Source organism: Schistocerca cancellata, chromosome 6, assembly GCF_023864275.1.
Source record: "Schistocerca cancellata isolate TAMUIC-IGC-003103 chromosome 6, iqSchCanc2.1, whole genome shotgun sequence".
Taxonomy (NCBI): Eukaryota; Metazoa; Arthropoda; class Insecta; order Orthoptera; family Acrididae; genus Schistocerca; species Schistocerca cancellata.
This window is the reverse complement of record NC_064631.1, coordinates 569166248-569184159: the sequence shown is the minus strand read 5'-3', so window position 1 is coordinate 569184159 and position 17912 is coordinate 569166248.

Below are 17912 nucleotides of genomic sequence, written 5' to 3'. Positions count from 1 at the left end.
ATAAAAACAACCAACAAACCTAAAGCTAATTTCAAATATTCTACTCTTCTCCATGATGTTGGGAGAATATAAAACAAAAGTCCATTGTAAATAACTGACTCGCCCTCAAAGGCGTACTTTGCACTGTAGGCTGCACGTTTGTGAATCGACCACGGGTGCCATTCATTGGCTTCAAATCTATTGATTCCCCTCATGTCATTTCAGAGGATTTCCTCTAGTCAATGCAAGAGGAGGAGGTGAATAATATTTAACGTCCCGCCGACAACGATGTCATTAGAGACGGAGCACAAGGTCGGATTAGGTAAGGATGGTGAAGGAAATCGGCTGTGCTCTTTCAAAGAAACCACCTCGGCATTTAATCACGGAAAACCTAAATCAGGGCCGGCCGAGGTGGCCGAGCGGCTCTAGGCGCTACAGTCTGGAACCGCGCGACCGCTACGGTGGCAGGTTCGAATCCTGCCTCGGGCATGGATGTGTATGATGTTGTGGGATGTCCTTAGGTTAGTTAGGTTTAAGTAGTTCTAAATTGTAGGGGACTGATGACCTCAGAAGTTAAGTCCCATAGTGCTCAGAGCAATTTGAACCATTTGAACCAAAATCAGGATGTCCGAAAGCGGGTTTGAACCGCCGTCATCCCGAATGGGAGTCCACAGTGCAAACTGCTGCGCCATCTGGCTCGGTTAGATGCTGATGATAGCTTTTATTTTTCCATCACTTAGTTCGGACTGCATATAATTCTTCTGTTTGAATAGATATTGTAGTTACTCCTCTACATAAGATAAGTTATCAAATCATAACAGCTTACTGATTACCTACATCAAGTTTCGATGCACAAAAAAAAAAGAAAGCCAAATTCGGAAGCTTCAGTAACCTACTGTAATTATTATCTTGCCTCGAAAGTGTTCTGTGTACAGTGTTGCATAGGCACATATCAAAATCTGTTTTGCGTCTAGGAGAACTGGCTGGTCCAAAAAAAGTTATATTCAATATATGAACTAAAATTAAAAATAGTGAATGAATTGTGTTTTTTATTGTGTTTTGGGATTAAGAATTGTTACATCCGTAATTACTTATAATATAATTAAATTGACAAACTTGGTTTGTTTGTGAATAAGTTACGTCACTGATATGTTTAAAAATTATATCTTTGAATGTGCAAGCCATATCTGCAGCAGTAACGAAGAGCTTTCGATCTTCATCTCCTTTTCTAAACAAATGACGCCTAATCTGTTAAGATAAATAACATTTGCCTTTTAAGTAACAAATTGTACATGCATAAAATTTAAAGGGCTGCTGACTTTTTCTATATGCTTTAGTCAAACTATCATAGCCTAGGTTGAGGAGAGTGCCAGGTGATTCTTTATTTCCGTCAAATCCTTGGTTTTCTTGTAATAAAACCTGACCGTGACTGTTTCTGTTCACACCACAGATTCCGAAAACACAACCCTACATTTTCAGGTAGCCGATACACAAGCCAGATTAAAGTACACTTTAAGACTGAACTATTGGTTAATGAAACGGGATTACAAATTTGCTCACTGTGTGCTTAAATTGAAACAACACAATTTATACTGGTACTTCGAAAGAAGGCAGTTAAGCACCACAAACTATGTTTGTTATGGAGTGAACAAAACGACAGTGTTTCCAACTTCGAAATTGATAATTTCGCTGTTAGATTGGTTCACTACCAACCTTGACAAACAAATCTTTGAATGATGTTTCCATTTGCCTTCCGACACAATACCACACAACTTTTTTAGAAGTTTCGTTTCTTCTCACTCCATTCTATGCTAGTGATGAGACACAGTGTAAGCTGCCGACAATTGTAGGACTCGTTATTTCATTAACAGCAAAAAAACTAATTATTTGCTTATTCCTTTCCTCCTAATTTCTCTCCTCCTGAGCCTCCTTCAACCCTCTACCCACCCTCTCCCCTTCTCATGCCTCCCCCTTCCGCCCTAGCCTAGCGCTCACTCGTACCCATGATACTGCCTAACGAGGCAATAACGAACGCAAGCCACTAAATAACGTCTCCCCCATTACCCACATAATGCGACGTAAGTGTCCGGGGAACTGGGGGGAGGAAGTGATGAGCTGTGTAGAATGTGTGGCCTCAGCATTTCGCTACCTACAAGCAACACCGTAAATCAGTATTATCAGTAATGGGGCGGACTGGTATATTATAAACGGCCACTGAGGCAATATACCATATTTGCAGAAGGGATTTGCGTAATTGACATTGCGAATGCAAGTGAAAAATTGCAAGACTCTGCAGCTAGGTTCAGTGTATTATGACGCTCATTACACCGGACTTGCTTTATTACACTACACAGCGCAGTAGAAATGCCAAGCATCATAAACTTTGGAAGAGAGGGAATCTGTCCATTGAAAGAATTATTCTCTTCCTACCCTTTCGCTTCGGCTATTGCCCTTGCATTCCTGTCCTTTTTGTTCCAACTATGGAACAAACTTCTCTATCGTACTTATGGCGTACGTTCTTCACTATACCGTGTTGTACGCAGTTGTGATTTTACAAATGAACTCACCCTGTCTTTTAATTGGTGAGTGTGATCAAGGTAGCGCGAATACGGTAGCGCAGATTCACTCAACTTTAGCCTACAAGAAACAAGACGGCCTTCCTTCCAAATTGCACAGCATCTAAGAGGCAAAAGAATTAAGAGTGTGGCGTTACATTAGATCATGCCAAAACAGTAAATATAATGTGTGTGCGTATTCAAAAAGTAAAATTAACAGATACTGTAATCGTCTGTCTTGCCTGGCGCCACAAGGCATGAACGTAAATAGATTTTTCCGAAAGTTGTTTCAAAAGTAATCTCTGAAATAGGTTCCGAAGTTGTAGGCTCAAACTATTGCCGAAATTAAACCACCTTCTGCTATAATTACCTTTCCAGATAAGAACACGAATATATAGGGCACCCTACAATGAACTGACAAAAGTCATGGGGCAGCGAGATGCACATATACAGATGGCGGTAGTATCGCATGCACAAGGTATAAAAGGGCAGTGTCTTGACGGTGCTGTCATTTGGTCTCAGGTGATTCATGTGAAAAGGTTTCCGACGTGATTATGGCCTCGCGAGAGGAATTAGCAGAATAACAATAACAACACTCAACACTAAATAACCATTCAAATTATCATAAAACTCTAACAATTAAAAAGTCAAGAATGATGAGGTGTTTCCAAAAGCTCAATAACTGTATGAATGTGCTCTATTCGCAACTACCTGTTTCACGTCGGTATAAACGTGTCTTCAGGTTTATCTGTTTGGAATACAAAACAATGTGTGGAGTTTTTGGAAAGGTAGAATTACAAAAGCATAGTAACAGTATTGACATTAAAAAAATTATGAGTGCTCATGGAAATTTAGCCATTGTGAGTACTCGTCATGTTTTTTGTTGAATGCTAACACTATGCTTATTTCCAGAATGAGATTTTTACTCTGCAGCGGAGTGTGCGCTGATATGAAACTTCTTGGCCGATTAAAACTGTGTGCCAGACCGAGACTCGACATCGGGACCTTTGCCTTTCGCAGTCAAGTGCTCTACCAACTTTTTTGTTTTTTATTTTTTTATTTATTTATTTTTTTCATTTTAAGGAGGGCGGGGAGGTCAGAGTGATCAGGGGCCGTAACCCGAGGCCTGGTCACAGTGTCACCCTCGCCCGTCGAGGAATCAAGGGATCAGGGATGGTAAGGAAAAATCTTTTGTGGGAATTTTTATTTATTTATTTATTTTTATTTACTGTTTTTAATATATTCTTAATTTGGTTTTACTTCATACCACAACAAAAATAAATGTACCTAGCACCACATCGTGCTCTGAGTAAAGAAAACAATATCTCGGCACTTTCCTACACCGAGGTACTGTATATGGGGAAAACGAAAAAAAAGAAAAAAAGAAAAAAAAACTGAGCTGCCCAAGCACGACTCACGACCCATCCTCACAGGAGACTACGTACTGGCAGAAGTGAAGCTGTGAGGACAGGTCGTGAGCCGTGCTTGGGCAGCTCTGTTGGTAGAGCACTTGCCCGCGAAAGGCAATGGTCCCAAGGTCGAGTCTCGGTCCGGCACACAGTTTTAATCTGACAGGAAGTTTCAGTATACTTATTTCTTTGTCAGTCTGTTACACCCCTTCAGTCTCCATGTTCTCATTGTATCCTTGTCCGTTTATTGGACCATGTTACAGATCACCTACAGTCACATCACAAAAAACTGAATTTCACATCGATATCATGACCTGTGATAAACACTTATAATGAATTACACTTACGGGAAAAAAAGTCGCGTCACCAAGAAAGAGTTCTGCGACAGAAACGGAAACTGGTAGATGTATTTCTGCACCTGAAAGACGATGTCTGTTCAGATTATGCTTATCCATTACGGATATTTTAAAACCGTCACTATTAACTGAATGTAAATAAGTTATAAAAAACTGCAATCAGTCACTTTTTTGAATAAATGTGTTTTATCCCATGAACCGGTTTTCGAACCTTTTCAGGTTCATCTTCAGATTGTTTCAGAAAGTTGCATCATTATTGCTAGCATAATGCTGCATGCTGGCTCTATGACAAAAAGATGGAACATGCTTTAATTTGGAGTCACGTTTTCTGAGGGACATTTTCTGTTAAATCTTATTGCAAGAATGGTTTTCGTTACTTTAAGTTTACAGTGCCGAAACTCGGGCATTGTTCTAATTGGAATAGAACATAATCATTCAAAAAAGTGACTGGTTGCACTTTTGTATAACTTATTAACATTCAATTTACAGTCACGAGTGTAAAATATCCGTAATGGATAAGCATAATCTGTTGCTACCACGCCAGGTAATTAGAACAATGTGCGAATTTCGGCAATGTAAACTAACGAAAACCATCCTTGTAATAAGATTTAACAAAAAGTGTCTCTCACAAAACGTGATTCCTAGTTAAAGCGTATTCCATCTTTTTGTCACAGAGCCAGCACCCAGCATTAATGCTACCAATAATGGTGTAACTTCCTGAAACCATCTGAAGGTGAACCTGAAAAGGTTCGAAAACCGGTTCATGGAATAAAACATAATTATTCAAAAAAGAGACTGTTTGCAGTTTTGTATAACTTACTTACGGAGCCAGTCGCAGAAGAGTGGTGCTGATAGTGCCATTATGAGTATGCGTATCTGATTCGCTTTGAATACACACTGTAATTGTCTTGAGCATTAGTTACCTTTAATACTGGAAGTGGTGAGTTCATTTTGGTCAAGAAGGGCTTTAAGCCGGCCGCTGAGGCCAAGCTGTTCTAGACGCTTCAGTCCGGAACCGCGCTGCTGCTACGGTTGCAGGTTCGAATCCTGCCTCGGTCATGGATGTGTGTGATGTCGTTAGGTTAGTTAAGTTTCAGTAGTTCTAAGTTCTAGGGGACTGATGACCTCAGATGTTAAGTCCCATAGTGCCTATAGCCAAAGACTTTAAGGCGACAAACACGCCGTTATATTGAATGAGGTCGTGTAACAGGGAAACGAGATGTTGAATATTCCTCCTGCGATACTGCAGAAAGAGTTGGCAGGGATGTGGCCACTTACGTGATTGCCGGCAGCGGTGATCACGAGAATGTACCGGGCTCCAGACGGCTAAGTGGCACTACCGAGAGGGAAGACTGTCGTGTTCGGTATATGGCTCTGGCTAATAACACTGCATCTGCAGCACCGATTTGAGCAGCAGTTGGCACCAAAGACACAGCAAATTGTTACAAGCAGAACACTTCAAGTAAGCTCCGAGCCAGAAGCCCTGTAGCGTGCATTCCGGTGACCCTAAACCATGGCCATTGGTGAGTTCAGAGAGAGCTCATTGGGGGGAATGTGTGGAAGTCTGTTGTGTTTTCTGATGAAATATGGTTCTACCTCGGTGCTAGTGGGCACAAATGAGAGATTACCGGAAGACAACTGCATCGACATCCACAAGTAGTATTAACTGTCCCTTTACTGACCGATCAAGTGCTACAGGCATGGAACTTTATCCTATAAACTGACATCCCACACCTGCACAACACAACGCCTCCAAGTTTGGACGTTTGCATTCAACATTCTGGCTGTAACACCGGCTATTAATGTATCAGCTTTTAATATTTGAAATGGCTTATCTCCTGCTTACGTTTGCCTGTGATCTTGCAGTGCTACTCATTTAAATATGATACCTAGACAAATGTATTACCGACATCATCATCATCACCTAGACAAACGTATTGCCGACATTTTGTCACTTAACATTAATTATTTTTTGGTATTGCGATTTTTTTCTTTCAGTGTATTTGTAGGCGACCTACACAACACCATGTCCTAACACACGCAGCTAGGATAGCTCGCCATGAAGGGCTGTAAGGGTGCTGCGGATGACAACCAAAGGGGTCCTGCTATGTAAATACACTACTAACGATTAAAACTGCAACACCAAGAAGAAATGCAGATGATAAACGGGTATTCATTGGAGAAATATATTATACTAGAACTATCATGTGATTACATTTTCACGCAATTTGGGTGCATAGATCCTGAGAAATCAGCACCCAGAACAAATACCTCTGGCCGTAATAACGGCCTTCATACGCCTGGGCATTGAGTCAAACAGAGCTTGGATGGCGTGTACAGGTACAACTGCCCATGCAACTTCAACACGATACCACAGCTCATCAAGAGTAGTGACTGGCGTATTGTGACGAGCCAGTACCTCGGCCAACGTTTTCAGTTGGTGAGAGATCTGGAGAATGTGCTGGCCAGGGCAGCAGTCGAACATTTTCTGTATCCAGAAAGGCCCGTACAGGACCTGCAACATTCGCTCGTGTCTTATCCTGCTGAGATGTAGCTTTTCGCAGGGATCGAATGAAGTGTAGAGCCACGGGTCGTAACACATCTCAAATGTAACGTTCACTGTTCAAAGTGCCGTCAATGCGAACAACAGGTGACCGAGACGTGTAACCGATGGCACCACACACCATTACGCCGGGTGATACGCCAATATGGCGATGGCGAATACTCGCTTCCAGTGTGCGTTCACCGCGATGTCACCAAACACGGATGCGACAATAACGATGCTGTAAACAGAACCTGGGTTCATCCGAAAAAAATGACTTTTTGCCATTCATGCACCCAGGTTCGTCGTCGAGTACACCATTGCAGGCGCTCCTGTCTGTGATGCAGCGTCAAGGGTAACTGCAGCCATGGTCTCCGAGCTGATAGTCCATGCTGCTGCAAACGTCGTCGAATTGTTCGTACAGATGGTTGTTGTGTTGCAAACGTCCCCATCTGTTGACTCAGGCATAGAGACGTGGCTGCACGATCCGTTACATCCATGCGGATAAGATGCCTGTCATCTCGACTGCTAGTGATACGAGGCCGCTGGGATCCAGCACGGTGTTCCGTATTGCCCTCCTGAACCCACCGATTCCGTATTCTGCTAACACTCATTGGATCTCGACCAGCGCGAGCAACAATGTCGCGATACGATAAACCGTAGTCGCGATACGCTACAATCCGACCTTTATCAAAGTCAGAAAGTTGTTGTTACGCATTTCTCCTCCTTACACGAGGCATCACAACAACGTTTCACATGGGAACGCCGGTCAACTGCTGTTTGCGTATGAGAAGTCGGTTGGAAACTTTCCTCATGTCAGCACGTTGTAGGTGTCGCCACCGACGTCAACCTTGTGTGAATGCTCTGAAAAGCCAATCATTTTCATATCACAGCATCTTCTTCCTGTCGGTTAAATTTCGCGTCTGTAGCACGTCATCTTCGTGGTGTAGCAATTTTAATGGCCAGTAGTCTAAATGGCACCCGAGACCATTACTCCTGGCTGTCCGCCCGTATGGCTTGTCCTCGTGGCTCAGTGCGAAGCGGGACTCATGACTGAAGGGAATTCCACTCCAATCAGTGATACCTCAGGCCGAGGACGTGCCTGGAGACGCCTCAGACAGCTGTGGGATACCACTCTTACTGTTTCCCACCGTCCGGCCGTACAACCAGGATCGATGGTCTGGGGTGTCATTTCTTTTCAAATCAGGACCCCTTCTCTTGTTATCCGTGGCATCCTTACAGCGGAGTGGTACGTCGATGATATTCTACGCCCCGTTTTCTTGCCCTTCATGACAAGCGATTCTGGGCCTATATTTCCGAAATATAATGTCTGCCCACATAGAGGGAAAGTTTCTACTGCTTGTGTTCGTGCTTCCCAAACCATGCCTTGGCCGGGAAGGTCGCCGGGTGTCTCTCCAACTGAGAACGTTTGGAGCATTAGGGGTAGGATCCTCGAGGCAACTCGAGATTTTGACTATGGAACGCGCCAGTTGGACAGAATTTGGCACGATATCACTGAGGAGACATCCAACAACTCTATGAGTCAATGCAAAACCGAATAACTGCTTGCATAAGGTCGAGCGGAGAGCCAATGCGTTATTGACTTGCTCAATTTGTGGAACTCCTTTTCTTGAGTAAATCACGCTTTTTTAAAATTGTAATCATTTGTCTGTACATGTACATCTCATCTGCCGATTTCTGTCCCAATTCGATATTTCCTTCGTGGCGCGTCTTTTTTTCCGGACGAAAAATTAGTCAACCCTCAGGTCAATCCTCAGAGACAGGTCGCTAAAACAGTGAAACCCCCACTTACCCTTGATAGTGGCCTCCTTAATTCGATGAGGTAGGGAGTGCAGAAGTTTCTTCAGGTCGAGAGTTACCAAATTACGGGAATGTTGACTGCTACGTTTCAGCCTGTTCAAAATAGTCCTACACATTTTGAATAGGATTATGATAGGCTCATTTAGTGGATCAATCGAAGTGCTGTACCTGCTTGAATGTTCAAACTAGGAACGTATACATGCAACCCTGTGAACACGGCTGTTGTAATCTGGGAAGTCGGTAGTGTCTTCTGGATGCTCGTCACAAACATGTAGAAGAAGAAAGGGCGACATTTCGCCACTGAAATTGTTGAAGTAAACATTCTCGTTCATATTTGCGGTAACCTGAAAGAACACTCCAGAAGCATCACAAAACCAGTTCCGACCTGAAATTCACGCTCTACACCCACTGCAAGCTAAACTCCGCTTCGGGCCGCACCGCACTCAACGCCTTGCGTAATTTAAAGGAGGGACGTAATCATAATTCACCGGACCACACTTCTGTGACTGCTGTCCATTTTCTGTGTTGTAGAAGATGTGCAGATTTGGGCGCGGCTGTGGCCACTGGCCTTTTGCGAGGTACCTGACTCCAAATGTCCACTGCATGCAAATCACTTCGCAATATTTGCTGTGGAACTGATTGAGATGAACTGCATTCATTGAAAGCAGCAGTTTCTGTAGGACTCGAAACCAGTTGGCATTACACAGTTCACATTTATTGGTGACCAGTTTCAGTCAAAAAGCGGACAATCTTCAATCTGTACTCTTGACTGTAGAATACTACAAATATAGAGAGGCATACAGGTAAAATATAAACAATGTAACAGAAATAAAACGAAGCTGTAAACAGAGTTGATATCTGGAGACGGATGCACGGAGCAGGAACTGGAGAGGTGTCCAGATACTATCAACTGCTGGAGAAGGAAGATTGTGGTGTGGTTAAATAGCTGAAGCTCCGCCCCCTAGTCGTCTCCACAAGTTACTCGTAGCCAATAGATGGAACGCTTAATGAATCATGACGAAAAAATTTAGTAAGAAACTTAAGACTTATATCTGTTTCTAGTATTGCTCTAAGATTTAGCACTATTAAATTTGTGATGCAAATAATAAAAACATAAAATAGGATGTAATAAAATACCGATAACTTCCACTGCTCTCTACGGCGCAGTACCTATGCATAAGGCGTCATTGGTTACTCAGTAACGTGGCTACAAAATTTACCTAATAATGTACCTAATAATAATATCGGCCTTAGTTGCGTGTTCTAATTTTACACTGTAAAATATAATACATCAAAACGAAAATTAACATAAAGTAAGAAGCCAATAACATCGCTATTGCTGTTCCTTCTACCGGATCATTTGCATATGCAGGACGTTGCTGGTTACGTAGCAACGTGTAGAATTTCGACAACTGTCGAAGATGTTATAATATTCAAAATGGCTCAAATTGCTCTGAGCACTATGGGACTTAACATCTGAGGTTATCAGTCCCCTAGAACTTAGAACTACTTAAACCTAACTAACCTAAGGACATCACACACATCCATGCCCGAGGCAGGATTCGAACCTGCGACCGTAGCAGTTGCACGGTTCCGGACTGCGCGCCTAGAACCGCTAGACCACCGCGGCCGGCAGTTATGATATTACGAAGTACCAGGCGCGACAATAAAGTAATGAGACCGATGTGAAAAAGTGTTGCTTACCGTTTTAGTCAAGTCTAGGGCTGTCTCCTTCAAAGTAGTTCCCTTCTGACTGAACACACTTTTTCCAGCTCTTCTGCCTTTGATGGTAACGTTTCTGGATCTCATCTTCTGTAATATCCTCCAAGACCCTCGTCACAGCTTTTTGGACATCTTGTTTTGTTTGAAAATGGTGTCCCTTGACCGCAGTTTTCACTCTTGGAAATAGAAACAAGTCGCAAGGAGTGATATCTGGTGAATAAGGTGGCTGTCGTAGAACTGAAATTTGTTTTGAGGTTAAAATTGCTGTACTGACAGAGCAGTATGGGATGGCGCATCATCGTGATGCAGAATCCAATTATCAGTAATGTTGGCACAGACACGAAGAACTCTTTTACGAAGTCTTTCTAAAATTTCTTTGTAGTAATATTGGTTAACTGTTTGTCCAGGAGGTACCCACTCTTGGAATCAAAGAAGCACACAAGCATGCATTTCACTTTTGTCTTTGACATGCGAGCTTTTTTTGGTCTGGGTGATCCCTTCGAGCACCATTGCGAACTTTGGCGTTTTGTCTCTGGATAGCACTGAAAAAAAACCAACTTTCATCACCAGTGGTAACACGGCTCAACACTTCTGGATTGATTTCCGTTTGCTCTAACAGATCGGCTGCCACATTTTTCCGTGTTTCTCGCTGTTGTGGTGTGAGATTTTTAGGGACAATTTTTGCACAAATCTTTCTCATACCGAGATCTTCAGATATTATTAGGCGAACCGTTTCTCGATTGATGTTCAGTTCTTCTGCAATCATTTTCACAGATAATCTTCGATCAGATCGTAAGAGTTCACGCACTTTGGCCGAGTCGATATCCGTCCGTGAGGTTGATGGTCGTCCACTGCGGTCTTCATCTTCAACATTCGATTTGCCTTCACTAAACATTTTATGCCAACGAAAAACTTGAGCTCTTGACATAGCCTCCTCTCCAAAAGCCTTCTGAAGCCTACCGTAAGTTGTCGTCGCGTTTTCACCCAATTTAACACAAAAGAAATGGAATACCGTTGCGCAATATTATGCGGTCCCATTTCCGTGACGAGAGACACAAACACGTGTTAACTTATTACAGCACAACTCAGGACTGAGCAGTTGCATCGATGTGCCACTTGGACTAGAAGCAGCTGATAGCCAAGGTCAAAGATATCGTGCCTACCCAAGCCTGTAGGGTTGCACATCAAATCAGTCTCATTACTTTATTCTCGCACCTCGTATATCTAGCTGGTAGGTCTGACGTTTTGCTTGCAAGTTAACTGGCACACAGAAATAGTTGTTACAGTATTTGGCATTGACACGGAATGACAATCGCATCTAGTTCTTGTTGTTTAGCAACTTTCTACGTTCACTCTTCTCACGTCGTGATCATGGCTGCGTATGGTACACCACTTCTGTAGACACGTTGACCAGTTCACGTCGACACACTATCAGATGGGGCAAATTCATTGACGATAATCGCATGGACACCTCCAAACACGATATCTTGTTTCTGTAATTCTATTACATCTCCAAGTCGACGCGTCGTACTGCAGTGATTCCAGACAAGCCTGCCATGACTTATTTCAGTGCTGGAGGATCACATGAACGCCTGGTAATAGTTCTACTGAAAGCGACAATTGTGCTCCGTTAAACAGAGTGTTGCGGAGGGTACTTTCGGTACAGCTAAGTATTCCCTCCAACCTTGTTCTACTCGCGAATAGTGCGTGGGAAGAATGATTGTCGGCAAGCCTCTGTATTGGCTCTAATTTCTCAAATTTTCTCCTCGTGGTAAACACGCGAGATGTATGTGGTGGGGAAGTAATACACTACTGACCATTAAAATTGATACACCAAGAAGATGACGTGCTACAGACGCGAAATTTAATCGACAGGAAGAAGATGCTGTGATATGAAAATGATTAGATTCTCAAGCATTCACACAAGGTTGGCGCCGGTGGCGACACCTACAACGTGCTGACATGACGAAAGTTTCCAACTGATTTCTCGTACACAAACAGCAGTTGACTCGGCGTTCACTTGTGAAACGTTGTTGTGATGCATCGTATAAGGAGGAGAAATGCGTAACAAGAAGTTTCTGATTTTGATAAAGGTCGGATTGTAGCGTATCGCGAGTGCGGTTTCTCGTATCGCGACATTGTTGCTCGCGTTGGTCGAGATCCAATGACTGTTAGCAGAATATGCAATCGGTGGGCTCAGGAGGCTAATACGGAACGCCGTGCTGGATCCCAACGGCCTCGTATCACTAGCAGTCGAGATGACAGGCATCTTATCCGCTTGGCTGTAACGGATCGTGCAACCACGTCTCGATGCCTGAATCAACAGATGGGGACGTTAGCAAGACAAAAACCATCTGCATTAACAGTTCGACGACGTTTGCAGCAGCATGTACTGTCAGCTCGGAGACCATGACCGTGGTTACCCTTGACGCTACATCACAGACAGGAGCGCCTGCAATGGTGTACTCATCGACGAACCTGGGTGCACGAATGGCAAAAAGTCATTTTTTCGGATGAATCCAGGTTCTGTTTACACCATCATGATAGTCGCATCCTTGTTTGGTGACATCGCGGTGAACGCACACTGTAAGCGTGTATTCGTCATCGCCATATTGGCGTATCACTCGGCGTAATGGTGTATGGTGCCATTGGTTACACGTCTCGGTCACCTCTTGTTCGCATTGACGGCACTTTGAACAGTGGATGTTACATTTCAGATGTGTTACGACCCGTGGCTCTACCCTTCATTCGATCCCTGCGAAACCCTACATTTCAGCGGGACAATGCGCGACCGCATGTTGCAGGTCCTGTACGGGCCTTTCTGGATAAAGAAAATGTTCGACTGTTGCCCTGGCCAGCACATTCTCCAGATCTCTCACCAACTGAAAACGTCTGGTAAATGGTGGCCGAGCAACTGGCTCGTCACAATACGCCAGTCACTACTCTTGATGAACTGTGGTATCGTGTTGAAGCTGCATGGGCAGCTGTACTTGTACACGCCATCCAAGCTCTGTTTGACTCAATGCCAAGGCGTATCAAGGCCTTTATTACGGCCAGAGGTGGTTGTTCTGAGTACTGATTTCTCAGGATCTATGCACCCAAATTGTGTGTAAATTTAATCACATGTCAGTTCTTGTATAATATATTTGTCCAATGGATACTCGTTTATCATCTGCATTTTTTCTTGATGTAGCAATTTTAATGGCCAGTAGTGTAATATTTTGTCCAGTCATCTTACGTAACAAAATGGAGGTTCTTTTTCTACACTATTGTTTCATAGCCCAATAACTGATTTCAAGATAGTCGTCGAAGATAAGGAGTACGTTTTGCAATCACATCAGAAGGCCAGACGAGAAGTAACCTGAGGTGGGATTTGGCTCCCCGCAGACCCGAGTGGAGTCTGTTCCACGGGAGGTAGCAGTGCTCGGTGCCGGGTGGGCGTTAGCCTGCAGTAACTAGTGCCCAGTGTTCGTCCCCAGAGCCTCGGGGAGCAGGAAGCAGGAGACCGGCGAATAGTCCCACAGCTCAGGTCCGCGACAACCGCAGTTCAAATACGGGGCGCGCCCGATATTGAGACAGGCGCACTCCCTCCCCAAATATTGGCTCCCGCCTTGCTGCACTGCACTGCTCTGCCAAAGACGCCTGTTACGCCCTGCCGCCAACTTGGCTGCTGCTCCCACCGCCTCTCGGGTCTGATATCGGAAATTAAAGAGCCGCTATCCTGCGGAAGCTGCTCGACAAGTAGACATCCGAGTGCTCGAATTCTCAGCCGGCCGTGGGGGCAATTTGGCGGACTGCTCTCGTGACTTTTCCGGAAACCGGAATTGGATGGGATGGATTCGATGATAGTTGCTCCTTAATTTATATAAAAGCAGAGCATTGTAATAAAATTTAGTGCAAAAAAACTTCTTTAATTTCACGGAAACCGCAAAAGAAGTGAACTGTCATCTACTATTTAGTTATTATGCTCTTTGAGTCCGCCATCAATTTCATCGTCACGCGCCTCATATGAGAAAATGTTGTTTCGATAGTCTTCTTTACAATGCTTTACCAATATGGAACATATAAAAATACTTGAAGGAAATCTTATTTAACCTGACAATCAGTTTGCGACGAATCTTTACATCTTGTTAGCTAGTAACAGTATAACAAAATAAAGACTATTGTGCGAGTTTTTAATCGAAGCAAGTCTTTCACTGCAGAAAACTGAGCTTTTGAATTAATAAATCTTGTATTGCCCCTTCATTGTGTGTAAAGTTTTCAGAAAATTCTAGGTGCACGTCTCTTTTGTCTGTTGAAAGAGTTAGAAAGAACGCATATGAATATAAAAAGAAGATTTTAAAAAAAATTTATGCTGCACTGCTTATCAGACTACTACGTGTATCCTGTGTGACATACATCTCATTTACCCTTCAGATTGTATGTGATAATTTGTACTTTGATAAATTTATGTAACCTTGTATCTGAATGTCAGATTTAATACTGTATAAATTTGAAATGTTGAAAACTAAGGCATAACAAAACCAATTGTACGCAGCGTAAATGAGGAAATTTCGAAAGCCAACGAAAAGGAAATGTACATGAACAAGCTTTGCGTTAATATTGGAAATTAAATTGACTGAAAGAAAATGATAACAATATCAGTTAACATACATGGTACACTATTAAAAATAACTATAAAATCCGGGGAACGAGCATGACTTGAGAATAACTGACATTGATATCGTCTCGGCTCACGCAAGTGCGGAGAACTTAGCACGGACGGCCGTTAGTTGGATTTATGGAGGAGAGTATGAAGAAATGTAATTTTTTCGTTTCGCAAAGATTCCAACTTGACGAAAGCCAAGCTACAGTTTAGCATCTCACCATAGTGGACCCAAAGGCATAAGAACACTGGACTATAGCTGTTCAATAAACAACATAAACATCGTCTTTGAGCCGGCCGGTGTGGCCGAGCGGTTCTAGGCGTTTCAGTCTGGAACCGCGTGACCGCTACGGTCGCAGGTTTGAATCCTGCCTCGGGCATGGATGTGTGTGATGTTCTTAGGTTAGTTAGGTTTAAGTAGTTCTAAGTTCTAGGGGACTGATGACCTCAGATGTTAAGTCCCATAATGCTCAGACCGATTTGAACCATTGTCTTTCACTTATAGTGTCACTGTCTGCATAACACTTTTAAAGCCAAGTGATATATGTTTGTGGACAAGAATTCGTGAGATTCATACGCTACGATAATAAAGTCTGTTCAGCGCATAAGCGCTACAACAAGTATACTCTGACGGGAGTAAATCGCAACACGAAGATCGAATTTTGCGACATAACCAAAAGTTGCTAGGCGTATTTCCACATCTGAAAGATAATGTCTCTTCGAATTTAGCAGCAGTCGCATAACAGTGGGTCTAGTAGCGCCACTATGAAGTTGCAAATCAGGTTTGCCTTAAATACACGCTGTAACGGCTGTGAGCGTTAGATACCTTTGAAATTGGACGTGATGAATTGATTTTAGTAGTGATTGCCTTTAACACGACAAAGACGCCTTTTCAGCACCTCATTACGTTCGAACGAGATCGTGTAATAAGGCTACGAGAAGCTATATGTTCCATCTGCGATATTGCAGCAAGGCTTGGCAGGAATGTAGCCGCTATATATGATTGTTGGCAGCGGTGGTCACGAGAATGTACTGTCGTAAGAAGACTAGGCTCCGAACGGCCAAGTGACATTACCGAGAGGGAACACCGCCGTGTTTAGCATATGGCTCTGGCGCATCGCACTGCATGTCTACTAGCAATTTGGGTCGCAGTTCGCACCCCAGCGACAAAGAAAACTGTTACAAACCAGTCACTTCGAGGACAGCTCCGAGCCAGCCGCCCTGTGGCGTGCAAACCACCGTCATCTGGGAATTCGGTGGTGTCAAGTGAGAGCTCATTGGAGGGCAGAATGGAGGTCTGATGTCTTTTCTGATGAACCCTGGTCCTACCTCGGTGCCAGTGATGGGCGTGCGTTGGTTAGGACAGCTGAGAACCTGCAACTAACTGTCTACGTGCTAGACACCCTGGACCTACACCTGCAGTTATGGTGTGGGGTGCAATTTCTAGGACAGGACGAGCACTCTCGTGGTTACGATATTACAGTGCCTCTGTTATTCTGATGACTATGCACAGCGGCGACCACAGCCGTTATGCAAAACATCAGATTAATTCGTAATTGCGAATAATGACTACCATCAACTGTAGAATAGAATGACGACAACGAAAATTTGTGCCGGACCGGACTCGAACCCGGATTTCCCGCTTATCGCAAGCTTACTATTTTTTTTAGCAGTACGCGTGGTATAGGGGTAGCGTCTTTGATTCATAATCAAAACGTCTTCGGTCCCGGGTTAGCTCCCCGCCACTGCCTAAATTTTGATAAATAATCGGCATTGGCGGCCGAAGACTTCCGGCATAAGAAGTCAGCCACATTCAACCTTGTCAAAGAGGGCGGAGGAGCGGATAGAGGTTCAGGGCACTCTCTTGTCCTAGGGGTGGGAAATTGCCCCTAAAGGCGGAAGAATCAGCAATGATCAACGACATGAGGATGCAGAAGGCAATGGAAACCACTGCATTAAAGACACGTAACCTGTATCCACAGGACATGAGGCCTGTAATTGAAGAAGTGTCATGATGATCTCTCCATTGGCAAAAAATTCCGGAATAGTCCCCCATTCGGATCTGCGGGAGGGGACTGCCAAGGGGGCGGTTACCATGAGAAAAGATTGAATAATCTACGAAAGGATAACGTTCTACGAGTCGGGGCGTGGAATGTCTGAAGCTTGAACGTGGTAGGGAAACTAGAAAATCTGAAAAGAGAAATGCAAAGGCTCAATCTAGATATAGTAGGGGTCAGTGAAGTGAAGTGGAAGGAAGACAAGGATTTCTGATCAGATGAGTATCGGGTAATATCAACAGCAGCAGAAAATGGTATAACAGGTGTAGGATTCGTTATGAATAGGAATGTAGGGCAGAGGGTGTGTTACTGTGAACAGTTCAGTGACTGGGTTGTTCTAATCAGAATCGACAGGAGACCAACACCGACAACGATAGTTCAGGTATACATGCCGACGTCGCAAGCTGAAGATGAACAGATAGAGAAAGTGTATGAGGATATTGAAAGGGTAATGCAGTATGGAAACGGGGACGAAAATCTAATAGTCATGGGCGACTGGAATGCAGTTGAAGGGAAGGAGTAGAAGAAAAGGTTACAGGAGAATATGGGTTTGGGACAAGGAATGAAAGAGGAGAAAGACTAATTGAGTTCTGTAACAAGTTTCAGCTAGTAATAGCGAATACCCTGTTCAAGAATCACAAGAGGAGGAGGTATATTTGGAAAAGGCAGGGATGTACGGGAAGATTTCAATTAGATTACATCATGGTCAAATGGCTCTGAGCACTATGCGACTCAACTTCTGAGGTCATCAGTCGCCTAGAACTTAGCACTAATTAAACCTAACTAACCTAAGGACATCACACACATCCATGCCCGAGGCAGGATT